At 32.9% G+C, this 23,188-nt stretch overlaps 1 non-coding gene across 1 annotated transcript; it reads left to right on the top strand.

Annotated features, from left to right (window-relative positions):
- The first annotated feature begins 6,889 nt into the window (after window positions 1–6,889).
- Window positions 6,890–7,015, top strand: LOC134381410 (U6atac minor spliceosomal RNA). Its single transcript, XR_010024000.1, has one exon. It is a non-coding gene; the product is annotated as a U6atac minor spliceosomal RNA (small nuclear RNA).
- The last annotated feature ends 16,173 nt before the right edge of the window (window positions 7,016–23,188 follow it).

Genomic DNA, 23,188 nt, shown 5'->3' with positions numbered 1-23,188 from the left:
ATATAGTCATTTTGGAAATAGGATGACAGTTTCTTAAAAAAAAAAAAAACTAAACACACAGGTTAACATATGACCCAGCAATCACACTTCTGGGCGACTATTCCAGAGAAATGAAAATTTATATCTATGCAAAAATTTATATGCATTTTTTGATAGAATCTTTCTTTGTAATAGCCCCAAACTGGAAACAACCAATATATCCTACAGTAGGTGAATGGTTAACAAACTGTGGTACATGTACGCTGTCAAATACTACTTGGTTGTAAAATGGAACAAATTATGACATATGCATCACTTTGGATAGATCTCAAGGGTATAATGGTGAGTAAAAATAGTCAATCTCAAAAGGTCATATTCTATGTGACTCTATTTATATAATATCTTGAAATGACAAAACTATAGAGCTAGAGAACCTACTAGTGATTGCAAGGACTAGGAATGGTAGGTGGAAGGAGGTGGGTATGACTATAAAGGAGTAACACGAGAGAGATCTTTGTGGCAATAGAATAATTCTGAATCTTGAATGCAGTGGTAGTTATATGGATCTACACATGTGATAAAATTACATAGAACTACACATCCATCTTATTTCAATGTCAGTTTTCTGGGCTTGACATTATACTATAGATGTGTAAAACATGATCAGTGAAGGATGTTGGATGAAGGTTACATGGGACTTTTCTATACTGTCTTTGCAACTTTTTGTGACTCTAAGTTATTAGGAAATAAAAAAATAAAATATGTACATTCAAATTTTGATGAGTACTTTTTATTTTCTAAATAATAAATAAGCTCACTGAATTCTTGTTTTCTTTTATAACCTTAACTAAATAAGGGTCTCGTTAGGAATATTGCAAAATAGAGATTCAATAGAATGTCTTAGAAACTATAGTAAAAGAATAAATGCAAAGGATTTCAGAGATTTTTTCCTTTCTTAGTTGACTTTCAAAAACCAGTAGATAAAAGTGATTAACTAGAAAATAGAATAGGGCTATAAATGAAAAAAATATTTAAAACTTTTCATACTTAGTTGTAAGGAAAAAAATAAATACACATTTATATATGATATAGGCTTTTTGTGAATTTTCTATTTTATGTAAAATTCATGTGAAGTGTTATGGTTAAATACACTCAGTGACTACAGCATATGAGATTTGAGTTACATAAAACCCAGATTCATTTAAAAACTAAATAATGCCTTTCCAAGTCATTCTGTTCAATCATTTTGCTATGTCTTTTAATGATTTAAATTTAATTATCTTTGATCTTCCATTGTGGATTTTTTAAGCCAGGATGTCAGAAAACTGAGAAACTTAGGCTGTACTATTGTTTCAAAAAACAAACCAAAAACAAACAGAAGAATGCTGTGCTATGTATTAAAGAGTTTACTTTTTACATTAACTTTTTAATCTATATTTTCAGGATACCTTCTACCTATCTATTTCTTCTGATAGCTGCTGAATCCTGGTACCTTTTGTATAAATAATGGCAAATGGTTAAGTAGTATTGTCCCTTGGGGAGAACTCAGAAACAGCAACAGTAGTATCAGGAGTGCTGGTGCCCTATTGCTTATCACATTTTGAAGCAGTTCCCAGAAATTTGGTTTGGTTTTGAGGAAGCGTTTCTAATATCTGAGTTCTGGTTCCTTAAGCTGAATCATAATGAAAGTCTCAAAATATTAGTTAAAAATAAACACAGAATTCTAATATTTTTTTCCTGCAATCCAAGCGATCATCTTGCACAGTTTTTTTGAGCACCATTTATTAGTTTTATGGTATGACGTCATTTGCTGCTGTGTCAGTCTTATTCCCTATCAATTTATTTAGATAACAAAAAAAATCTGACATGAACACTCATGTTTACAATTTTGAAATTTAAAAAATCAAAATATAGTTTTTATTTCAAGTGGTGTCTGATGGAAAAAAACATAAATGGTCTGGACATTGATACTGATCAATTTTAGATTCAGATTCAAATAGCATTTACTGAGCAGTAACAAAGAGATTGTTAGTTTATTGAGCACTCTACATGATCTATTTTAAATAATACTCACATTATCTATGTGAGGTATGCACTACTAGCACCTTGATTTTACACAAGAAACTGAGACTCAGAGAGGAGAAACAATTTCTAAATATTCTACACATATAAAGAAAAGTAACCTCTTTTCAGTTGTGATTAGTTTTTTCAGCCTTTTAAAATGTATTTGATTACATGTTTATATAAACCCCTAATTGCTGCATTATACACAACATAATTACAATAATGCAATAAGATTGATTTGTGACTACAGTTCATGGAGATCAGACTAATTACTTTGTATTTAAACCACCAGCTGTAGAAAACTGGAAAAAGAAATATATCTCTGTTTTTTGACTGATTGTAATTAATTCACAAAAGACATTCCATAGACAAATAACTATATTTATATCCATAGCTACGTCTGTATTTATCTGCAAATTAATGTAGATTTCTTTGGGGTCTAGAATTGCTATAATATGCCTATTTTCAAACCAACTTGTGAATTATTCTTTTATTTAGGTTTGGTCTATTGGAGAATCATCAATAGATCTCACCTTTCAATTTTTAGACTACAACACAATCACTTTACTATCCCATTCAAAGCCTCCCTTCAGGCCATTTTGCTTTTTATTTAATCTCTCGCTCTCAACAGAATTGCTTCAATTTTCCTACTTTAAAACTCTTTTATCCTTTTTTTTCCTTTTAGTTTAAAATCATACTTGAAACCTTATTAAATTCAATAATGCATTCTATTTGGTCAAGATAGATAACTAATAAAAGTGGTTTAAAAGGGCCTAAAATAAGGTAGACAGACTTCTTCAACATAAAGTGCTATTGTTAAAATTTGACAAGAAATAGAAATGTAACAGAAAAAAATTAATTGAAATTCTTTTGGCAAAGACTGAGAGAAAATGATGTCAAAATGGAGTCTGAAAGTTTAATTATGCATTTATTCATTTAAAAGAAAAGATTTTTAGACTGAATCAAAAAACAAAGATATGCTGTTTAGAAGAATCAACTTAAATATAAAGTTAGATTCATACAGGTTCTATCTCTAGACACACCGAAATTAAGGTGTAATTCATAAACAAAAAGATAAGTAAGATATCCCTTTATATTTGGAAATTAAGCAATGTACTTCTATGTAATTAATGTACGAAAAAATTTAATAGGCAAAAGTAGCCAATACAATCTTGAAGAAAAACAAAATGAAAGGACTTATTCTAATGTATATCAAAAATTATTATGGCTCCACGGTATTAAACAATGTGCTCTTAGTGTGAGGATATACAATAAGAGCAATGTAGAGAGTCCAGGGAGACCTCCATATACAGAAGTACTTGATTTACATAAAAAGAAGGGCTTTGCAGAGCAATGGGGACAGAGCAATTAAAATTGTGCGGTATCAATGGACTTTAGGAGAATGGAGCAAGATGGCAGAATGAAACTCTTCAGTGATCACCCCCCTGCAGAAACATCAATTTGAACATCTATCCGTGCATGAAAATACTTTCACAAGAGCTAAGGAAACCAGGCGAGAGATCACAGTAAATGATTATAGCATAATAAGAAAAGACACACTGAAGAGGATAGGAAGAACAGTTTTACATTAACCATATCACTCTTTCCCTAATCCCAGGTGGCACAGTGTAAAGACCTTCTGCTTGGAGGAAAGAGAGGGAAGTCAGTGCAAAACTTTGCTTTGGTTCCTAACAATGAACCCACCACAATAAAACCCAGAGCAGGCAGACGATCATGGCCTCATATTCTAGGCTGGTGCCAGTGGTCTCAGACTCTAGACCTGTTCTGGCATGAGATGAAAACCCTGAGAGATGAGATGAGATAGCTCCTGTAATACAATTTGAATTTTGGCCTGCATAAACATTGGCCAACTGCAGGAGGCTTGGGTTATAGATGAACCTCAGTGAAAGAGAGGTAACAGAAGTAGTGGGTTTTGGGTGCCAGCCTCGGCAGCAACAAAATTCCAGTCCAGTGCTGAGCCAGCCTCTGGGACACAGTATTTCAGCCCAAGCCATGCCAGTCATGACAGTCCTGAGCTTAGGGCACCCCCACATGTTACAATGGCTGCAGTGGTTTATACCAGACAGTCTGCTCAGAATCTCTGGAAAGGCCTCGTGTTGAAAGATGTTCCCAGACAAAGCAAGTCTACGAAGACTGGAGTAAACACCTTCTTCTTCACAGATATTGATGCACAACAATACAGATCAAGAATAATCAGGAAAACAAGACATCACCAGTGGACAAAATAAGTGCCAGTGACTCACACTGAGAAGGCAGAAATGTATGAAGTGTCTGGCAAAAAAAATTCAAAATAGCTGTTTTAAGAAAGCTCAGTGAACTTAAAATAAAATATAGAGAAACAATTTAGAAATTTATCAGAAAAATTTGACAGAGGGATTGAACTAATAAAAAATCAAACAGAAATCCTGGAGTTGAAAAATACAATAAACAAAATGAAAAATGCAACAGAGAGCATCAATAGCAGAATTTCCTGAGCAGAAGAAAGAATCTGTGAACTCAAGAACAGATTGTTTAAAAATATACAATTAGAGGAAGAAAAAAATTTTTAAAAATAAAAGCATTTGGAATTTGAGACAGATCAAAAGAGCACATATATGAATAGTTGCTGTTAGAGAGGGAGTAGAGAAAGATAAAGAGGTAGAAGTCTTATTTAAAGAAATAATAACAGAAAACTTTCCAAGCCTGGAGAAGAATGATATACATATCCAGGTACAGGGAGGTCAAAGGTCTCCAATCAGGTCTACTTAAATAAGATTACTCCAGAGCATATTATAACCAAACTGTTAAAGATCAAAGACAAAGAGAGGATTCTAAAAGCAGCGAGAGAAAAGAGTCAAATCACATATAAGGGAGTTTCAGTATGCCTAGCAACAGACTTCTCAGCAGACACCTTACAAGCTGGAAGAGAATGGGATGGTATCCTTAAAATGCTGAAAGAAAAAACAAACAAACAAACAAACAAAAAACTGCCAAAAAAGAATACTGCACTCAGCAAAGCTGTCCTTTGGAGATGAAAGAGCAATAAAGACTTTCCCAGAAAAACAAAAGCCAAGGGAATTTATCACCACATCTGTCTTAAAAGAAATGTTAAAGGGAGTTCTTCAAGCTGAAAGAAAATGATGCTGGTAAGTAATACAAAAAACACGTGGGAGTACAAAATTCACTCATAAAAGTAAGTACACAAATTCTGAATACTCTAAATAAATAAATTCTCTATATATACCATATATATATGGTATATATAGATTCTATATATCTTTAGTATAAATATTAAAGAACAAAACTATTAACAATAATAACTACAATAATGTGTTAATGCATATGTAATATTAAAGACTCAAATGGTTACATCAAAATTCAAAATGTGAAATGTGAGGGGGCATAAAGTTAAAGTGTAGAGGTTGTTTTTTTTCAGTCAAAGTTAAGCTATTATCAGCCTAAAAAAGTCTATAGAACTATAAGACATTTTTTATAAGCCTCATGATAACCACAAGGCAAACACCTATAATAGACACACTAAAAATAAAAGACAAGGAATCAAAATATACTACCAGAGAAAATCAATTAACCACAAAGGAAGACAATAAGAGAGAGAAAAAAAGGATGGATCTACAAAGGAATTAGAAAGCACTTAACAAAATGGCAGTAGTAAGTCCTTACTATCAATGTTTGCCTTAAATGTAAATGGATTGATTTTTTCAATTAAAAGGCACAGTGTGGCTGAATAAATAAAAAAACAAAACCCAACTATATACCACCTGCAAGAGATTCACTTCTCCCGTAAGAACACACATAGAATGAAAGTAAAGGGATGGAAAAATATTTTTCATAGAAACCAAAAGAAAGCAGGAGTAGCTATACTTTATCACATAAAATAGACTTTAAGTCAAAAACTGGAAAGAGATGAAGAAGGTCATTGTATATTAATAATGGAGTCAGCTCAGCTAGGATATATAACAAATGTAAATATATATGCACCCAAAATCAAAGCACCTAACTATATAAAGCCAATATTAATAGATCTAAAGTGTGAGATAGATTGCAATACACTATTAGTAGGGAATTTCAACACCTCCCCTTTATCAAAGGATAGATTATCCAGAAAGAAAATCAATAAAAAAACACTAGATTTAAACTGCACTCTAGACCAAATGGACTTAGACATTTGCAGGACACTTTATTCACAGCTGGAGAATACATATTCTTCTCAAGTGCACATGGAACATTTTCTAGAAGAGATCATATATTAGGGCACAAAATAAGTATTACAAAGTTTAAGAACATTGTAGTCATATTAGTCATATCAACTATCTTTTCTGCAATGTTATAAAACTAGAAAACAGTAACAGGAGGAACTTCAGAAACTTTAAAAATACATGGAAATTAAACAACGTGCTTCTGAGTAACAAAGGGGGAATTAAAAAAATTGAAGGGAAGTTAACAAGTTGCTTGAGACAAATGAAAATGGTAATACGACATGCAAAAACTTATGGGATACAGTAAAAGCAGTTCTAAGAGAAAAGTTTATAGCAATAATCATATCATAAAAGAAAAATATAAAGTAAAAAACCTAATGTCACAACTTAAGTAACTAAAAAAAAAAAAAAGAATAAGCTCAAAATTAGTATAAGAAAGGAAATAATAAGGATCAGAACATAAATCAAGTTCAGATGAATTATTTCAATGAGAGAGTTAAAACAGTAGTCTTTAGAACATAAGAAAGAAAAATAATTTCATGAATTTGGTGCAAGGAAGGATTTTTAAAACCCGACATAAGAAGGTCTGAATAAAGAAAAAGATTGATAAATTAAAATTCAGTACTTCTGTGTTGTATGAAAGGAGAGAAGGGTAGCAGTCCCCTTGATGAGGATGGAAGAGGCCCTTGGGCCTGACAGCAAGTATATGGTTAAAGCATTGCCACCTACTGTGTGGCATCTAAACATCATTTTACAGAACTGAGGCTACCAGAAGTGGAAAAGGGGGAGGAGAGGGGATAAGGGAGAAATCAATAAAGGGCCACAAAAAAATGGTAACATTGTATAATATTGAATATACTAATTATCCTGATTTGAGCATCACATATTGCACATAGGTATTGATAAGCAACTCTGTACCCCACAGACATGTACAATTATGTTGCAATTAAAAAGAAATAAAATTTAGCACTTCTGTTTATGTAAAGGTTCTTAAGAAATTAAATGTAAGACCAATAGTGGGAGAAGAAAATAGCAAAACATATAAGCCACAGAGGCTTATATGCAGCACATATAAAGAAATTGTACAAATTAGTAAGAAGACAATCACTATATACATATCAGAAAATGTATAAAATAATTTTTAAAACCCAGACATTTATAGTAATATTAAAAAGTAACATTTTAGTAGTATTATAAATTTCCAACAACAAATGGATAAATACATTGTAACATAATTATACAAATATGATATAGCAATTTAAAAAAAGGTAATACAATGGTACTCAACAACAGGAACAAATCTCACAAACATAATTTTGAGACACAGAACCTAGACACAGAAAAATATGTGATGCATGATTCTTGTATTTAAAAAGTCCAAAAGCTGGCCAAAAAAACCCCAAAACAAAACAAAAAAAAACTGTGTTGTTAAAATCAGGATAGTGTTTACTTCTGAAAAATAGAGTGGTGATACTAGTTGAGAGGAAACACACGGACTCTCCCGAAGTGCTGGTAAAGTTCTATTGTGTAAGGATCATGTTATCATAACTCATTGTGCTGTACACATGGGACTTAAATACTTTTCTGTATATATTATGCATCAATATGAATAAATAAAACTTATTAGGCAAAATACAAATATTAAAATGTAAAAATAAAAAAATCAAGTGAACTCATAGGTAAACTGATACAGACTAAATCAACATCTCCAGGTCATTTTTTTTCTTATTATTTTGAAAACAGTCAAACATTTTGATAATGCCCGGTATGGACTGGAACAGGGATTAATATGCCAGTAAAACATTATTGGTGAGAATATAAATTTGTGAAACTTGTTTGGAAAGCTGTTTAGCCACAGCTATCAAATTGAAATGCCCATTTGTTTAATGAGAATCTCCACTGCTAGGATTTTTTTCTGTGGATATATGTACACACTTCACTAGAGACCTATACACATCAGTACATTATAACATTGTTTTAAAAATAAATGTCTAGAATAAACTTAACTTCAAAAGGTAACAAATTAAATAAATTTTGGTTTAATATGCTAGGCCCCTTTAAAACTGGTAAAATTAATGAATTTAGAAAACGTTAACAAGCATATATAAGGAGAGCAGAGAGAGAGGTTTCTTTCCCCCTAAATATATAAAATTTTCAGAAGGGTACAAAACAAACTGATGAAAATTTGCCTCTTGGATGTATTACTGTGTTTGTGTGAAGAGGAAAAAGAATCGTTTTAATTTTTATCATCTATACTCTTAATACTTACAAATGTTTTACCTGCTTTATTCACTATTTTTTAAATTTAAAAATTAATTTGAAAAGTACTCTAGCTCCCCCAATCCTACATAATTTTTGGATGGCTTAATAAACATTGCCCATATAGAAGTATATATTCGAGTTTCTTATATATTTTGGCTATCAACCCTTGTCAGATGTATAGTTTGCAGATATTTTCTACCATTGTGTAGGTTGTCTCTTTACTCTGTAGATTGGGTTCCTTGGCTATGCAGAAGCTTTTTAGTTTGATGTAATCCCATTTGTCTCTTTTTGCTTTTGTCGCCTGTGCTTTTGGGATCATATCCAAAAAATAATTGCCTAGACCAATCTCATGGAATTTTCCCCTATGTTTTCTTCTAGTAGTTTCAGAGTTTTGAGTCTTATATTTAGGTCTGTAATCCATTTGAATTGATTTTTGTATATCAAGAAAACAATTAAAAAAGGGGCAATGGACCTGAATAGGCATTTCTCAAAAGAAGGCATAGAAATGGCAAACAGGCATATGAAAAATTGCTCAAAATCATCATTCATCAGGTAAATGCAAATTAAAACCACAATAAGATATCACTTCACACCTGTTAGAATGGCTGTTATCAAAAAGATGAAACCTAGCAAGTGTTGGTGAGGATGTGGAGAAAATAGAACCCTCATACACTGTTGGTGGAAATGTAAATTAGTACATCCATCATGAAAAACTGTATGAATGTTCCTCAAAAAATTAAAAATAGAACTACCATATGATCCAGTAATCCCACTACTAGGTATGTATCCAAAGGAATGGAAATTAGTATGCCAAAGAGATCTGTACTCCCATGTAGCATTACTCATAGTAGCCAAGATATGGAATCAACCTGAGTGCCCATCAACAGATGAATGAATAAAGAAAATGGGGTATAAAAGGCAGAGGGGGAGGATAAGGGAGGAATGGGTAAAGGGCCACAAAAAATGATTGCCTTGTATAATATTGAATATGCTAATTATACTGATCTGAGCATCACATATTGCCCACAGGTATTGATATTCAACTCTGTACCCCATGAATATGTGCAATCATCAACTATGCTACAATAAAAAAAGTTTTAAAAAGAATGACGGAAAAAAAAGAAAGAAAGGAAATGCAGTATATATACATGATGGAATACTATTCAGCCATAAAAATGAAGGGAATCTTGTCATATGTGACAACATGAATGAACTGGGAGGACATTATGTTAAGTGAAATAAGCCAGGCACAGAAAGAGAAATAACATATAATCTCACTCAAATATTGAACCTCGAAAAAGTTAATCTCATAAAAGTAGAGAGTAGAATGGTGGTTACCAGGGGCTGGGGTGATTGGGGAAGATTTAATCAAAGTATGAAAAATTTCAGATAGAAGGAATTACTTCAAGAGATCCATTGTACAACTTGGTGACTATAGTTAATAGTATATTGTATTCTCGAAAAATGCTGAGAGTGGATGTAAACTGTTCTTATCACAAAAATGATAACTATGGAATAATGCATATATGTTAATTAGCTAGGGCCCGCTGGCCGGTTGCTCACTCGGGAGAGTGCGGTGCTGATATGTTAATTAGCTAGATTTAGTCACCCACAATTTACATATACTTCAAAACATCATGTTGTGCATGGCAAATACATAAAATTATATCTGGCAACTTAAAGAAAAGAATAAATCAAAAAATAATTATGATTTGTAATGACGAACATGCTAATAATATTGATTTGATCACACATACTATACACAAATACTGATAATCAATTCTGTATGCCATAAATATTTATGAAAAATAAATAACACTGAAGACAGGAAAAATGTATATATTTGTACATCACCATTTTCTCATGAGTTCTTGACTAGTGCTCATGAAAATGTGAATGAAGAATAATATCTCAGAATGTATATCAGGAATAATTTCAACTATAATTCTGGAGGAGAAAAATGTCACAATGTCAATGGTGGTTTTATTTTTATACACAAGATTTATACTTTTGATATTTTACAGATTATATAAAATAAAACTGTAATTTTTTATTTAAAAAAAACAAAGCATTCTTCAATTTCTACAGAGATAAAGGAAATAAAACTGTTTATTTGGCATATTTTCAGAACTATTATTCTGTCATACACAGGGTAAGGTCTGCGTAAAAGACATTTAGCATTAACTACATAAATAAGTTGGCCATTAAATAAACCAAATGAGTAAAATGTTGATTCAATTTTAAACTGTTATTTGCATTTTTTTGTCTATTAGATCATATATATTTAAGATGATGGTCTAACATTTAGCTGGAGTTTACTGTCTTTAAATTTTTAAAGATGTTTGATTAGGTAGAATAAATAAATCCACATATCCTTTATTATCTGGTGTATATTTGTCATTGGTACTAACGTGGTGGTGCTTTCAGTGATATATTTCAGCAAGATTTAGCAAATTTAAGATCTGTAATAAAGTAAAAACAATGCTGTTTTCCTAAAAATTTAGGGTTTTGCTATATGCTCTCTTAAAAATTTCTGGAAATGAGGCAGTAATTTTGGTTACAGCTTTGGTATCACCACTAGCACAGCAAGTATCTATATGTATGGTTTTTTTTTTTTTTTTTTTTTTAACAAAAGCCTGAGGGAAAGGTTGCCACTTGGGTTCAGAGCCATCATTCATCTATTCAAGCTTCAGAAGTGTCTCTGCTTTCTTTGTTCTGCAAGAGACTTACTGGAACCACCGCACACTGTGTCAAACTACAGGCAAATCCTTTATCAGCACATCCTTTTGAAACTGTCATTGAACTGCATGGACCTAAGGAGTGATAAGCATTAATAATACCCTGTCCCTTTTATCCCTTCTGCCTTTCAGGCTTTATTGCTGGGTTCTTTATCTAAACTTAGGTTTTACAGTCTAGACAAATGCTATTCTCCCTGCCTTCAAAAGTGGTGCTTAACCTAGCTTGTATAAATGTGTAAGGGTTTTAAAAAACTACTTATTTTCTAAAATAATCAATACTTTCTTGTAAATGACCTTTGGCTTTTTTTGGGAAGTTTCAGTTTCAGTATCATAACATATCTGAAATGAAACACATCATAGAATAAAGTTTCTTATGCCTCCAGAGATTGATATATGGCTTTCTAAGGTGTGCATTCTAAGTTGTCATTACATTTGCCTTTTTTATTGGAATAAATTATGCACACATACATGCAGACACACAGACATACTTAGTTTGGTCTTAATAATGTCAAGTAATAAATGAATTGTGAATTGTCCCTGGATAATGCTTAAAGGTTATAGCAAAAATATCTTTTGAGCCTTTTTTGGTGAGAAGTTTGAAATTATAACTTCTTTTATATTATCAATATTTGTATACTTTAGGTATATTAAATACAAAATATATAGTCAAAACCACTATGTACAAGTCACTTTATATAATTAAAAACTAAGTGCATTATACCATTTTATTTTGCATGTACATGAAACAGTAAATTCTTGGTTTGCAGAATTTTAATTTAAGTTTTAATTGTTGTTAAGATGTTTGTTATACAAGTAATACTAAAAAGAGCTTATAAAATATTTTCCCATTCCTAGCAGATATTTTTGCATGTTAAACATGAAGGAATTAAGCATAATTATGAAGCTAGATAAATTATATTAACCATATGTCACAGTGATGTGATGGTGGATAAATCATAAACCATAAAACCTTCCTAAGGCATCTATCATTGCTAAGCTTTTATTTAGAGTTTTCATTGAAATCAAACTAAGGATTCGATAAGACTTTAAACATTTCTATTTCTGACTTATATGACAGGTGATTTTTTTTTTTTTTTTTTGTCTTTTTGTGACCGGTAAGGGGATCGCAACTCTTGGCGTGGTGTCATCCACACCGCCCTCAGCCAGTGAGCGCACCGGCCACTCCTATATAGGATCCGAACCCGTGGCGGGAGCGCCGCTCTGCTCCCAAGCGCTGCACTCTCCCGAGTGCGCCATGGGGCCGGCCCATATGACAGGTGATTTAAATATAAGCAAACTAACACTAACAGTGATAAACAGACTTTGAAAAACATCATTTTTGTCTGTTATGTTTTTACAGATTTGCGTCCTTTAGCATATGTTTAGGAAAATGTGTCCTTTGAAACTATCTTGGCTTAAGAATGTGTGAGTGAATGTTTGTGCTGTGCCTGTGTGTGTTTTACAGAAGCAAATTGTATTCCTAAGACATAAGTAACCCGAAGAAAGTGAATAGTCCTTTGTTGAACTCTCTCTCTTCTACTTATCTTCGATCACACAGTTGATCATGTGAAACAATATTCTCATCAATGTCCTTAGTTCCTTTCTATGTCCCTCCTCCAGCCAAACCTCCCAAGCAAAACTCCAATAGATCAATGGTTAAATTAAAGTTTTAAAGTTTTTTGTCTGTAAAATTAAAATAATGCACTTTCTACTTTATAAATATGAACTACTATCAGTTTATGGTACATAACATCAAGATCATTAGCACTGTCCTCAATCCTTTTCTTGATTTTTATTAGCTACAGTCATAACTGATTTCCTTTCTTCTGACTACAAGGCTTTCTTTTTCTCCTCACGTCCAACATGCTCCCTTACTGTAGGCAAATTTCCTTGCTTTCTGCTTTATTGAGAAATTCAAAAAAACCATCATCTCTCAAAGTTTCCTGCCTTCTCCACGAATGTGTATACAAACATATCTGTCTTAATTTCATTTTTAATTTTAATTTTTCTTATGCTGACCAAAGACAACCACCTCAATTAGGCTTTCAACGTAATTGCTTCTCGTCAGTCCTTCTCTTTTGCGTCTTCACTGGGTCTCAGTCTCTTCTATGATAAAAGTCACCCTTTAGCTTTTGTCCTTGTTTTTCATGTCATGCAATCTCTCTTCCTCATTCAATTCAAACTTCTCAAAATGTGTATTTATTGTCTGTTTTCTCACTTCCCATTTATGCACAGCCCACTGAAACCTGACTTTTGACTCTGTCACTCTCAAACTGTCTTAATAAGGCCATCAACAGCCTCCTCTTTATTTGCATCTTTTGACCTCTCTCAGGGCATTCAACACAGTTAATCATACCTAAATGGACACTATTTCCTCGTTTTTAATTGAAAAAATTTAAAATATATTTGTAAATGTAAATTTTCAAAGAATAATATTCACTCATTTCAACTGCATAGTTTGATGACTTTTAGTAATTATGTATATTTAACCATCATCACAATTAAGATTCAGAATAAATAGTTCCATCACCCTCTAAAGTTTCTGCTCTTGCATTCGATGCTCTTTACTGATTCTGGCCGCAGGCAATCACCAATCTGACTTCTGTCTTTACTGTTGGAAAATACCTAGGAGCTTTATTGCTGGGTCCTATGTTAAGCTTTCTAAGAAACTGACAAACTGTCTTCCATAATGGCCATATGTTTTACGTTTCCTCCAGTAATGACTAAGCGCTCCTTTTGCTGCATATCTTGGCCAAAAATGCCATTGTTTGGTTTTTGTTGTTGTTGTTGTTTATTTTTAGCTATTCTAAGTGTGTAGTCTTATTACTGTTTTAATTTGCATTTTCCTAGTGACAACTGATGGTTGAGTATCTTTTAATATCTTATTTGTTATCTGCATATCTTTTTACCAATAACAAGCTGTTTTGATTACTGCAGCTTTATAATAAGTCTTGCAAATGTACAGAAGTTTTTTTCCTTTCAAAACTTTAAAGATTTCACTCTACTCTGTTCTTGCTTGCTTGAATGGCTTTTGATAAGAAATTCACTGTGATTTTTATCCTGTTCTTCTATGTAAGGCATTCCTCCTAGTCCGCACTGGCTTCCTTCAAGGTTTCATTTAAAAATTTTTCTGTTTCTTTAGCAGTATAAATACAATATTCACAAGTGTGGTTTTTGTGTGTGTGTGTGTTTATTTTGCTTGAGAATCACTGAACTTCCTGGATCTGTGGTTTTGTGTATCTCATAATTTTTTTGATAATTAGGTTAATTTGTTTTATTTTTTATTAAGTTTTAAGGAATTCTTACAAATTGATTTTGTTTTGTCAATATGCAAAACTCAAAATAAAAACAACACGACAAAATACATTTAGAAGTACCTATATTCTATCTTTATCTCTTCTACCTTGTTTTCTCTTTCTCTGATGGGCAAAACTGCCTTTAGTTTTTGATGTGTCTTTACATTTCTTTAATTTAATAAACTTTATTTTTTAGAGCAGTTTTGGCTTCACAGCAAATTCGGCAGAAGGTACAGATGTTCCACATTTACCTGCTGCCTGCACACATGCATAGTCTCCCACACTATCAATATCCCCTACCAGAGTGGTGCATTTATTGTAATTGATGAATCTACATTGACACATCATTATTACTTAAAGTCCAAAGTTTACATTACGGCTCACATTGGGTGTTATATATTCTATGACTAGGACAAATGTATAATGACATGTATCCACCGTTATACTATAATTCAAAGTAGTTTCACTGGCTTACGAATCCTCTGTCCTCCGTCTAGTCATCCTTCCCCCTTACCTAACCTCTGGCAAACATTGGTCTTTTTACTGCTTCCACTGCTTTGCCTTTCCAGAATGACATACAGCTGAAACCATATAGTAGGTAGCATTTTTAGATTGGCTTCTTTCACTTATGGATGTGCATTTAAACTTCCTTCTTGTCTTTTCATGGACTGATAGCTCATTTCCTTTTAGTGCTGAATAATAACCCATGGTTTGGATGTACCACACAGTTTATTTATCCATTAACCTACTGAAGGACATCCTGGTTGCTTCCAAGGTTTTGCAATAATGAATAAAGTCACTATAAACATCCATGTGCAAATTTTTTGTGCGTACATAAGTTTGCAACTTTTTTCGGTAAATACCAAAGAATGCAATTGCTGGATTGTATGGTATGAGTATATTTAGTTGTGTAAGAAACTGCCAAACTGTCTTCCATAGTCGCTCTGCCGTTTTTCATACCCACCAACAACGAGCGAGAATTTCTGTTGCTCCACATTCTTGCCACCGTTTGGTGTTGTTAGTATTCTGGATTTCAGTCATTCTGATAGTGGTATCTCTTTGTTTTAATTTGCATTTCCCTCATGGTATATGATGTGGAGCATCTTCTCATATACTTTTTTGCCATCTGTATATCTTCTCTGGTGAGGCATCTGTTAAAGTCTTTGGGCCATTTTTGCAATTGAGTTGTTTTCTTATCATTGAGTTTTAAGACTTCTTTGTGTATTTTGGTAACAGTCCTTTATTGGATTTGTCTTTTACAAATACTATCTCTCAGTCTGTAGCTTATCTTTTCATTCTCTTGACAGTGTCTTTCTTATGGCAGAAATTTTTAATTTTAATGAACTCTAGATTATCAATTTATCTTTTATAGATCCTGCCTTTGGTTTTATATCTAAGAAGTCATTACTAGACACCCAAGATCATCTAGAGTTTTTCCTATGCTATCTTCTAGGAGTTTTATAGTTTTGCCTTTTTCATTTAGGTCTGTGATCCATTTTGAGTTGATTTTTGTGATGAATGTAAAGCCTGTGTCTAGATTCACTTTTTTTTGTATGTGGATGTCCAGTTGTTCCAGCATCTTTTGTTGAAAAGACTATTCACTCCATTGCATTGTCTTTGCTTCTTTTTAAAAAAATCAGTTAATTATATGTATGTGGGCCTATTTCTGGGGTCTGTAATCTGTTCTATTGATCTATTTGTCTATTCTTTTACCAATACAACTCTGTCTTGATTACTGTAGCTTTATAGTAAGTCTTGAAGTTAGGTAATGCCAGTCCTACAACTGTGTTCTTCTTCAATATTTTGTTGGCTATTTTTGGTCTTTTGCCCCTCCATTTAAAATTTATGATCAGTTTATTGATATACATAAAATAACTTGCTGGGATTTTGATTAGGATTGCATTGAACACACAGATCTGCTTGAAAGAACTGGCATTTTAACAATATTGTCTTTCTATCAATGAACATAAGAATATCTCTCCATCTACTGAGTTCTTCTTTGATCAGAGTTTTGTAGTTTTCCTCATAGAGATCTTGTGCATATTTTGGTAGATTTATACCTAAGCACTTCATTTTGGGGGATGCTAATCTAAATGCTTTGTGTTTTAAAATTTTAGTTACATGTGTTCATTGATGCTATATAGGAATGTGATTGGCTTTTATATATTAACCTTGTATCCTGCAGGCTTGCTACATTTGCTTATTAGTTCTTGAGGGAATTTGTCAATTATTTCACTTTTTCTAGACAGACAATCATCTCATCTGTGAAAAAAGACAAATCATTTCTTTCTTCCCTAACAATGTATCTATTACATCCTTTTTTGTCTTATCGCATTAATTAGGACTTCGAGTACAATGTTGAAAAGGAATAGTGACAGAGGATATTTTTGCCTTTTTCCTGATCTTAGTGGGAAAACTTGCAGTTTTTAACCATTATCTATGATGTTAGCTCTAGGTTTTTTGGTAAGTTTTCTTTACCAAGTTGAGGAAGTTTCCCTATATTCTAGTTTACTGAGAGTTTTTATCATGAAGGAGTGTTGGACTTTGTGAAATACTTTTTCTACATTTATTGATATAATATGGGATTTTTCTTTAGACCGTGATGGATTACATTAATTCAATTTTGAATGTTGAACCAGTCTTGCATAATGGAAATAAATCCCACTTGGTTGTGGTTTATAATTCATTTTATACATTTTTATATATTTTTGGATGTGATTTGCTAATATTTTGATGAGGATTTTTGCATCTATGTCTGTAGTTTTCCTTTTTTGTACTGACTCTGTCTGGTTTTGATGTTGGAGTAATGCTGGCCTCATAGGATGAGTTTGGAAGTATTCCTTCTGTTTCTATGTTCTGAAAGATATTATTGAGAATCAGTATAATTTCTTCCTTAAAATATTAGGTATAATTCACCAGTGAACACATCTGGTCCTGGTGTTTTCTGTTTTAGAAGGTTGCTAATTATTGATTCAATTTCTTGAATCCTCATGGGTCTATTCAGATTGCTTATTTTTTCCCATATAAATTTTGGCAGATTGTGGCTTTCAAGAAATTGATCCATATCATCTAAATTATCAACTTTGCAGACATTGAGTTGCTCATAGTATTTCTTTATTATCCTTTTAATTTTCATGGAATCTATAGTAATGCCCCCTCTTTCATTTCTTATATTAGTAACTTGTTTCCTCCATCTTTTTTTTTCTTAGTCTGGCTAGAGTCTTACTAATTTTACTGATCTTTTAATATTAATTTTTAGCTCCCACCAATAAGTGAGAACATGTGGTATTTCTCTTTCTGTGCCTGACTTGTTTCACTTAATATAATTCTCTCAAGGTCCATCCATGCTGTTGCAAATGGCAGTATTTCATTCTTTTTTATGGCTGAGTATTATTCCATTGTGCAGATGTACCACATTTTCCGTATCCACTCATCTGATGATGGACATTTGGGCTGGTTCCAACTCTTGGCTATTGTAAAGAGTGCTGCAATGAACATTGGGGAACAGGTATACCTTCTACCATATGACCCAGCTATCCCACTGCTGGGAATATACCCAGAGGAATGGAAATCATCAAGTCTGATTTCTTTTCTTTAAATTTATTTAGCTGTGTTTTATGAACCAGAATGTGGTCAATCTTGGTGGATATTCCCTTTGAACTTGGTAAGAATGTGTATTCTGTTGTTGAATGAAATACTATGTAGATGTCAACTGTGTCTAGTTGACTGATTGTGTTGTTGAGTTTATGCTCTTACTGATTTTCTGCCAATTGGATCTGTCCCCTTCTGATAGAGGGGTGTTGAAGTCTCCAACAATAATACTGGATTTATTTATTTTTCCTTGCAGTTCTTTCAGTTTTTGCTTTATGTATTTTGATGCTCTGTTGTTAGGCCTATACACATTGAGGATTATTTTGTCTTCTTGTAGAATTGGTCTTTTCATCATCATTTTGTAGTGCTCCTCAGCATTCCTGATAGCTTTCTTTGCTCTGATGTCCAGTCTGTTTGAAATTGATAGTTACTCCTGCTTTCTATGACTAATGTTAGCATGGTGTATCTTTTTTCATCCATTTACTTTTAATTTATGTCTTTGTATTTAATGTTGTTTCTTGTAGACAACATATAGGTGTATCTTATTTTTTTGACCCACTCTGACAATCCTTGCCTTTGAATCAGTGTATTTAGACCACTGACATTTAAAGTAATTATTGATATAACTGGATTAATATCTACCATATTTTTTACTGTTTTCTATTTGTTGCCTTTGTTCTTTGTTCCTATTTTTGTCTTCCACCCTCTTTTCTGCCTTTTGTGGTTTTAATTAAACATTTTATATTATTCTATTTTCTCTGCTTCTTAGCATATCAGTTATACTTCTTTTTTTTTCTTTTTTTACTGTTTTTAGTCCTAGAGTTTGCAATGTACATTGACAACTGCTACACAGGAAATGTGAATACCTTATTAATAGCAAAATAATCACAATTCCTCTCTCCCAGTTTTTATTTTACCCTCACTTATTTTTTCTCTAATGCTCTTTCTCACTTTATGTAGTTCCTAGTTTCTGACCTCTATCATTTTCTTTCTCTCTAAAGATTTTCTTTTAATATTTTTTGCAAGGCAGGTCTACTGGCAACAAATTTCCTCAAGTTTTGTTTGTCTGAGAAACTCTTTATTTCTCCTTCACTTTTGAAAGATAATATTGCAGGGTACAGAATTCTAGGTTGGTATTTCTCTCTCTCTCTCTCAGCACTTTAAATATTTCAATCAACTCTTTTCTTGCTTGCAGGGTTCCTGAGGAGATGTTGTAAGTAATTCTTATCTTTGCTCATCTATAAGTAAGCCATTTTCCTCTCTCACTTCTTTCAGGTTTTTTTAAAAAAAATTTTTTATCTTCTGCAATTTGAATATCATATGCCCAAGTGTAGTTTTGTTTTGTTTTGTTTTTTTGGCATTTATCATCCTTGGTGTTCTCTGAGCTTCATGGATCTGTGGTTTGGTGTCTGACAGTAATTAGGGAACATTCTCATTCATTATTGTTTAAACCATTTCTTCTGTTTCTTCCTCTCTTCTCTTTCTTGTATTCCCATTGCGTGCATGTTCCTCTTTTTAGTTTTCTCACAGTCCTTGGATATTCTGTTCTGTTTTTTGTTTGTTTTTCTTCAGACTTTTTTCTCTTTGCTTTCCAGTTTTGGAAGTTTCTATTGCTATTTTTCAAACTTAGAGATTCTTTCTTCAGCCGCATCCAGTCTACTAATAAGTCAATGGAAGGCATTCTTTATATCTGTTACAGTGTTTTTGATGACTAGAATCTTTTTTATTATTCCTTCTTTTTGATTCATTTTTAGAATTTGCAATTCTCTGCTTAAATTTCCTGTCTGTTCTTGTACACTGTCTACTTTATCCTAGATCCCTTAACATATTAGTCATAGTTGTTTTAAATTACCAGTCTGATAATTCCAACATCCCTGATGTATCTGAGTCTAGTTCTAATGATTGCTGTGTATATTCAAACTGTGCTTTTTGCCTTTTCTTATATTTTGTATTTTTTCCTTGATACTCAGACATGTTGTACTGGATAAAAGGATGCAAATAAGCCTTTAGTAATGTGGTGGTAAGGTGTGGGGGAAGATGATTTGTTCCATAGTCCTATGATTTAGGGCTTAGTCTTTTGATGATCTTATGCATCTGGACTGTTAACTTCCTAAGTGCTTCTCAGTGTTTGTTTGTTTTCTCACCTTCTTAAGTAGCTAGGGTGGGATATACTTGGATATTTTGTTTCCTTCACAAGGAAATGTTGTGCTAGTTGGAGTTGAGTATTTCTCTTTCGCCAGGTCAATTAGGCACTGGTAAAACCCCATCAGATTAGGCTTTGGTTAAATAGTTTTACCTTAGGGGAGATCTTGTTAAAGAGACAGAATGCTCTGGCATATTACAAAATTTCCATTAGTCCCCTCTCCTTGCCGGAGCTTGAGAGTTTTTTCTCAATATTTACTGTGCAAACCTGGTTGAGTTCCTGCAGGTAAAACTCACAAAAGTGTAGGACCTCTGATGTCTGGGTCCCATTAGAGTTTTTGATTCTCAGACTTGTCCACAGTGAGCCTCCAGCACTTTATCAATTACAGTTCAGATTTTTCTAACCTTGCTCTGGTTCCATGGAGCCTTTTCTTGTGGGTTTCTGCTCTAGTAAGTTGTATTTGTTGCTATTCATCTTTCTGTCTTTCCAATTTGGGGGGCAGTGGTTTGCCCTGTGACTTCGCTTCTCTTACATATCTAAGAAGAGTTGTTGACTTTTCAGTTTTTTCATGTTTTTACTTGTTGTTAGAATGGACTGACAGTTTCCAAGTTCCTTATGTGCTGGACCAGAAACTAAAAGTCTCCTCTAATTTTAAAACTTCTCTAGTGTTATTGCTTGAAGTATTTCTTCTGCTACTTTCTTTTTCTGGTATTCCAATTATGCTTATGTACACCTTTTGATATTGTCTAGAAGTTCAATAGTTCTTGCATTTTGTTGTGTTTATTTATTTATATTCTTTTTTCTTTTTGCATTTCAGCTTTGAAAGTTTTTATTTACTATCTTCAAGTTCACTGATTCTTTCCTTGGTTTTGTCGAATCTGCTAATGAGCCCATTGAAGACATTCTTTAGTTGTTTCTGGGTCTTCGTAATTTCTAGTATTTATTTTTTTACTATTTCCATTGTTATCACATCTACGGTGACAAAAAAAAAAATTAAAATACTTGTCTGATAATTCCAACATCTGCATAATATCTAAATTTGGTTTAGATGATTGCTTTGTCTCTTCACACAGTGTGATTTTTTTGTTCAAAGTTGGTATGTTGCATCTTTAATAGGTACTGAGTTAACTAGGTCTTAATGTGAGAATATAGTTAATCTGCTTAGGAGTTGGGCTTTGTTTAGGTATAGGTAGCAGCAGCTTCAAGTACCTCTACTGTCCTTGTTTTTTGCCATGGCTCTTGGTTTGGGGACTTGTCTTTGCACTGATTCTCAAAGAGAGTCTGTATCTTGAGGCTCTTTCAATGCCAATCCACTGTTATACATGAGGCTTGTTGGTATATAGGGTGTAGAGGAGAGAATCACTTTACAGCCTTCTGATTAAATCTCAGTCTAATAGTTTTCCAGTTCAATAATGCCTTGGGAGTGTGGATTTCTCAAGTGTTTTGGTCCCTTCTACAGTGATACAACTTTTATCCTGACCCATACTCCTGTCCTAGCTTTACCATTCCTGATCTATTTTCTTTAAGCCCTATCCCCTGTTAACGATTTCTTCTTTTCATTTGAGTTAGTTAGTTTGGAAAGGGCAAACTGTTTTTTAATTCCTTTTCTCCATGTAAGATGAACCTTTGACTAAGTGTTTCCCATAAGAGAAAGACTTCATTGTGATGGCTCCTGAAGAGTTTCACAATGGTTTCTCCTCTTCTCCCTCTGATTGGGTCATGAGGATAATTTTCTCAGATTCTTTCTTTGAAAATGTAGTGGATTTCTGGAAGAACAGCTCATAAAATGTGAGAACCACTTTATGATTGTGACCACCAACAGTGTTTCTTACTTTCCATGTAGTCCACACTTAGATTCCAGCTATTTCCCAGATTTTTCAATAAAGTTGGTGGAATTATCTCCATGGCTTCTGTGCTTCTGCTCCAGGTAAACAACTCTCAGATGCTCTACCAGTTTAGTTGTTCTTGTCTCTCCAAATATTGGGATGGCTGTTTGCTTTGTGACCTCAGTTCTCTGATACAACCAAAAACGTTGTTGAATTTTAGTTTATCAAGATTTTCTTATTGTAAGGAAAGAGTGCCAACTTCTGAGATCTTTACATGTTGGATCTGGAACAAAAAGTCTAGCTGTTCCTCTTTTTAATTAAATAAAAATTACCTTTAAAATTATTTCAAGGATCTAATTTACTAACTACAAATTGTATTATATTGCATGAAATGTAATCATTGAATATGATGGTGTTGTTATTTGAATATTAAACTTGTAGAAGTCTGAATTTCCAAACATTTCATCCATGCTTGGGATTAGAATAGTAAAGATGATTGAAAAAAAATATATTCCAATATGTCAGTTTATAAATAATCTAATTCGTACTGTCTCACCTCTTTTAGCAAATAGATTATTAAAGTCTAAGATTTATTTACTTTCAATTGTCTCAAACAAAAAAATTTCCACTACTGTCTTTGGAAGATTAATTAATAACCCAACAGATTTTTTAAAAGTCCTATGAATTCTACCTCTGTTTCTGCTTTAATCCTACCCTAAAGAATTCTAATGACTTTCTTCTCTTGCATTTAGGCACGATTAATACAAATATTTTTTTCTTTTTCTAACAACTCACACCTCACCCACACGTACGATATCTTATAAGGTTGCCGACTGGTGAGCATTTTATCTTGGCTTCTTTCTCTCCAGGCCTCTTGGGTTCCTCGGGATTCTCTGTCTTACTGAGTTTGGCCAGACTAAAATCTTGCTCCAGACCTCGGTTGACTTTAAATCATACATCTTAGTATTCGGTACCTGCTATTTAATGAGATCTCAGTTAATTTCTGATAGATTAATACATAAATCAATCATCAAGTCCTCTCTGAACCTGTTTCTACTTCATACTTTTCTTA

This window comes from Cynocephalus volans, chromosome 6, assembly GCF_027409185.1.
Source record: "Cynocephalus volans isolate mCynVol1 chromosome 6, mCynVol1.pri, whole genome shotgun sequence".
In the NCBI taxonomy this organism is placed as follows: domain Eukaryota; kingdom Metazoa; phylum Chordata; class Mammalia; order Dermoptera; family Cynocephalidae; genus Cynocephalus; species Cynocephalus volans.
The sequence above is the reverse complement of the archived record's forward strand: the minus strand, read 5'-3'. Positions and strand labels throughout refer to the sequence as shown.